Source organism: Scylla paramamosain, chromosome 45 (genome assembly GCF_035594125.1).
Source record: "Scylla paramamosain isolate STU-SP2022 chromosome 45, ASM3559412v1, whole genome shotgun sequence".
In the NCBI taxonomy this organism is placed as follows: Eukaryota; Metazoa; Arthropoda; class Malacostraca; order Decapoda; family Portunidae; genus Scylla; species Scylla paramamosain.
Genome location: NC_087195.1, coordinates 740,001 through 745,000, shown reverse-complemented (window position 1 = coordinate 745,000; position 5,000 = coordinate 740,001). Strand labels below are relative to the sequence as shown.

At 58.2% G+C, this 5,000-nt stretch overlaps 2 protein-coding genes across 2 annotated transcripts in view; both read right to left on the bottom strand.

The window, feature by feature from the left end:
- LOC135094533 (bone morphogenetic protein 6-like) overlaps nt 1-626 on the bottom strand; it is a 41,274-nt gene extending 40,648 nt beyond the window's left edge. The window contains 1 exon segment of the mRNA XM_063994721.1: nt 496-626. The gene's annotated coding sequence lies outside the window, so the exon portion shown is untranslated.
- A 304-nt stretch (nt 627-930) lies between these two features.
- Nucleotides 931-5,000, bottom strand: part of LOC135094534 (junctional adhesion molecule 2A-like) — a 94,999-nt gene continuing 90,929 nt past the window's right edge. Inside the window, exon 10 of the mRNA XM_063994722.1 lies at nt 931-1,625. The gene's annotated coding sequence lies outside the window, so the exon portion shown is untranslated. The remainder of the gene's footprint in view (nt 1,626-5,000) is intronic.

The window sequence follows — 5,000 nt, the reverse complement described above, 5'->3', positions numbered from 1 at the left end:
TTCCTCACCCCCTCCCTTCTGTGTGTGTGTGTGTGTGTGTGTGTGTGTGTGTGTGTGTGTGTGTGTGTGTGTGTGTGTGTGTGTGTGTGTGTGTGTGTGTATGTGTGTGTGTATGCGGAGTGACAACCGTCTGTCTCGCGGCACTGCTATAGGAGGGGGCCACGGGAGGCCGCTGACACCCCCGCTCCTGTGTGAGGCACGTGGGGTGAGGGGCGGGACAGCACGGGCACGACATTTCCGGCGGGACGCAAGGCACTGGGCGCGGCGCCCGGAACTGGTGACACTATGCCCGGGGCAGAGTACCCTGGCCATGCTACCTGGGGCGTTGCACTTTAGGGCACAGCATCTGAAGCACGCGGGGCACGGTGCCTGGGGCACCATACCCGGGGCACAGTGTACAGCACCTTGGCACACTACCTGAGTGCACGGCCGTTGGGGGGAGGGAGGGGATGGGCAGCACATAGTGGGGGGAATCAGGGGGGCAGCACACAGTACCTGGGATCTGAGGGGGGCGTGGTGAGGCCCAGGCCGTCCAGGATCTTCTGCTTGATGACCTCCAGGTCCTCGGCGGACCACTCCACGTCCTGCTCCTCGTCGTCCTCGTCCTCGTCCTCGTCGTCGTCGTCCGCCTCCTCGTCAGTGTCCTCGGCGAGGCGGTGGTCGGGCGCCTCCTGGTGGGGGTGGAGGGGCCCATGGGGATGCGAGGCCGCGGGGCGCTGCTCCCGCCCCTCCAGGGGGAGCAGGCCCCCCTCCGCGGCGTGGGCAAGCACGCCCTCGCCGCCCTCCGCCCCGGGGCGTCGCGGCCCGTGCCTGGTGTCGGGCAGGGCGTGCGGACTGAGGCTGGCCGCGGCGCGTGCCCACGCCCTCCGAGGCAGAGCGGCCAGCAGCAGCAGCAGCAGCAGGGCGCCCACCACGGCCACACTGATCACTCTCATGGCGCGGCGCGGCGGTGGTGAGGTGTGGTGGTGGTGGTGTTGGTGGTGGTGGTGTGTGGTGGTGTTGTGTAGTGTTGCACACACGATCACTGTCACGTGTTATCTCCTCCAGTGGGCGCCGTGCACGCCGCGCGCTCCTTCATGCCGCACAGCCAACAAACGCCCCACGCCCGCTCCCACGCCTTATATATGGCGCTGACTCCGCCCCCTCCCCGCTGATTGGCGCCGCGTCACGCCGGCGCCGCGCCTCCCTCGCGGACCTTGCCTCCTCACTCCTTCCAGCTACTCATTAATACATCTTTCCCGGAAGCTGACCGCCGCAGACCCCACGGGGCGTGCGGGCGTGGCGGCGCTGCGGCGGCGGCGGCGGCGGTGGCGGTGGCGGCGGCGGTGGCTGAAGGACGGGCGGCGGGAGGTGGCGGAGGCTGGTGGCGGGGCGGAGGGCGGCGGCTGCGGCGGCGGGGCGGGGTGGAGGGATGGGGGGGCTGGGTGGGGGAGAGGGAAGGAGTCCAGGCAATTGACCGGCTGACAGACTGACCACCAGCGGGTAGACTGCTGACCCCTGACGGTGGGGCACAGGCCGCAACCTTCTAGGGGACGCCGGCCTCTTCCTCCTCTTCCATCACCTTCCCTTCATCTGCCTCGCGTCCTTCTGCTTTCATTTTTTCATCCCTTTGCACCCGGATGAAGCTGCGGAGAAACACAAGGCTTAGTGAAAGGAGAAGGAGGAAGGGGTGGGGGAGGGGGAGAGGCGGAGGTCACATGACAGACATTGAACCTTTGAAAAGAACATTGAACTTTAGGCTCCCCGTGAGACCTTGAGACTGTGGCGTGCTGCGACTACTGAGGGCGGGCGGCGGGTCTGATAGCAGTGGCGGTGGTGGTAGTAGTAGTAGCAGCAGCAGCAGCAGCAGTAGCAGTAGTAGTAGTAGTAGTAGTAATAGTAGTAGTAGTGTAAGTGCAAGTCGTTGTTGTTGTATTAGTAGTAGTAGCAGAAGACGAAGTTGGACAGTAACCTAACAAAAAATAATAATAGTAGTAATAGTAGTAGTAGTAGTAGCAGTAGCAGTAGTAGTAGTAGTAGTAGTAATAGTAGTAGTAGTAGTAGGACATTCCAGGCCTTTCCAGTGATCAGTACCTCTTTAGGAATCATCTTGCCCTACATCCTGGCTCTTCCTCCTTCTCCTTCTCCTTCTCCTCCTCCTCTTCCTCCTTCTCGTCTCCTTGTCCTTCCCCTTCCTTCCTCTCCCTTTCATCTCCCAAGAAAGTTTTATATTTCACTTCGCCGGCTGTGTGTGTGTGTGTGTGTGTGTGTGTGTGTGTGTGTGTGTGTGTGTGTGAGTGAGAGAGAGAGAGAGAGAGAGAGAGAGAGAGAGAGAGAGAGTGTGTGGTTGTTAGCTAGTTGTGTGAACGAGTGAATGAGCGAGACTTGTGTGAGGCATGAATACGTGTATGAGTGAACGAGCTAGGCTTCAGTCATAAGTGTTAAGTTGAAGTGCGCGGCCTGGCGCCGGGAGATCACCTACCTCCAGCCTTCTGTTCACACCTTCTGTGAATAAACACCTGCACTGTTACCTGCGTTTCCTGTGCCCCTGCTGGTCAAGAGTCGAACATGGCGCAGTGAGTAGGATCAGGACAAGGCTGCAGTGGGTACGGCGCAGAATGGAGAAGCAGTTGGAGGCGCTGGCTGCCCTGCTAGCGCGACAGTCGGAGCCAGAGTCGGGCTCTGCTAGCGCGACAGTCGGAGCAGAGTCAGGCTCGCGAGGAGCGTTTAACCCAGCTGCTGGAGAGAGTGGGGACACAAGCTCCCAGTCGCACCACGGCGAGCAATGAAGGCGAAACCACAGCCCGCAGCACGTCTACCCAGGGCGCGAGGTTCCCGACGTCCGCCACCATCATTCCTCACTTAACGGCGTCAGCATCTTTACGTGAGTTCGACACGTGGCGCCATAAGTTTGAAGGATACGTAACCCTCGCCAGGATAGACTGTCTCTCCCTGGCTGAGCAGAGGGCGGCACTCGCTGCTGTCCTAGACGACGAGTGGACCCGTACACTTCGCTACGGGATAAGCTTACCGAGAGACGCGGAGTTAAGAACCATCCTCGATGCAATGTGTGAGTACCTGCGAAGCCAGCGCAACATCATCATGGATAGAAGAGACTTCTACTCCCGCGTGCAAGAAACGCAAGAAGGTTTTGACGACTTTTTATGTGCTGTTAAGGAAATCGCCAATTTCTGTGACTTTTGCGACCAGTGCATAAACCATCAGCTGCGTGACAGAATTGTCGTTGGGACACGAGACGAAGTGGCTCTGAAACGCATGCTGGAAAACAAGAAACTCACCCTTGAAAACGCCATAGATATTTGCAGAGCATCAGAGAGCGCTAACCAGTGTAGTGCAGTACTAAGGGGCGGCTCTCACTCTTCGAGCCATGGTGTGAACGCTGTCTCGAACTACAGGAAGGGCAGTTTCGGGGCTCAAGCCCCACGGGCTGTTATCGTTGTGGCAAAGATTGTCGCAGGGACAAAAGGGGATGCCAGGCAATAGATAAAGTGTGTCGTAACTGCGGGAAAAGAGGGCATTTTGCGAGTGTATGTCAGCAGACAGTGAGGAAACGACGAGGAGCTTCGAGGAGTTCCTCAACTGTCTCTCCTCATCGCGGTGCAGGCCCGAGGCGGGGAGCCAGTGCCAGTGTATACCAGCTCTTATCAGGCGTATACACAAAGACGGTGACGGCACGACCTGCGCCCCAGGTGCTCATTACCGCCACACATCCCGCTGGAAGAGACAAGATTACGTGGACTCCTGACTCTGGGGCCGAAACGACCGTTATTGGCCTCGACACGGCAACACTCCTTGGAATCCCGCCCTCCAGCTTGGCGCCCGCTGATGGTGATGGACTTTATGCTGCCGGTAATCACCCCCTCACCTGTGTAGGAACTTTCTCGTCGCACTTGCAACTGGGCGACAGGGAAGCTGAGACTGTTGTGAGCGTGGTGAAGGAGGTGAAGGGGGCGCTGCTTAGCTGGTACGATTCCATCGCTCTCGGAATCCTCCCCGAAGATTTTCCGGCTCAAATCCGACCGCTACGCAGGGAAGAACAGCACACCGGCAACAGCTCCATCAAGTACCCGACCGCCTCGCAGCCACCTCTATCTACGCCCACAGAAGTGATCAGCTGGCCTCATTCCTACGACCCAACGCCACAGCAGCGTGCGGGGCACGCTGCTGCTGTGATCAAGGCCTTTCCCAGCGTCTTCGAAGCAAAGGAAGGTTTACGTGCAATGGCTGGTGGATCCATGGCCATCGAGTTGACAGACGACGCTCGACCCTTCGCCGTAACAGCATCTCGTACAATCCCTTACAATTGGCGTGAAGAAATTAAGAGCCAGTTGGAAGAGCTGCCCAACAAGGGAATCATCGAGAGTGTGGACTACCCTACGGCATGGTGCCACCCCATCGTGCCTGTCCCAAAAAAGACATCTGGTGTAAGGCTGTGTGTTGACCTGACACGACTCAACCGTTACGTGAAGAGGCCCGTGTATCCAGTGCGCTCACCTCATGACGCCATCGCCTCGATCGGGACCGGAGCAGTTTGGTTCACCACTCTTGATGCCAAGATGGGGTATTTTCAAGTCCCCATTAGAGAAGAAGACCAGGATTTAACCTGCTTCATAACACCTTGGGGTCGGTACAAGTTTCGGCGAGCGGTTATGGGTCTCGTCTCGTCTGGAGACGAGTATAACCGTCGAGGAGACCAAGCTCTCGGCGACATACCTAACACCATCAAGATCGTGGACGACATCCTGGCCTATGACTCCACCTACAGTGCGCACTTAGCCCATGTCATTCAGATTGTGCGGCGGTGTGACCAGCACGGCATCACTCTCAACCCACAGAAGTTTACATTCGCGGAAAGAGTGGTAGATTACTGTGGTTACTCTGTTTCTGGACAAGGCTACACGACAGACTCAAAGAAAGTTAAGGCAATCTCTGACTTCCCACGACCACAGCACATCACCGACTTACGATCATTCATGGGTCTTACAAACCAGCTTGGAAGC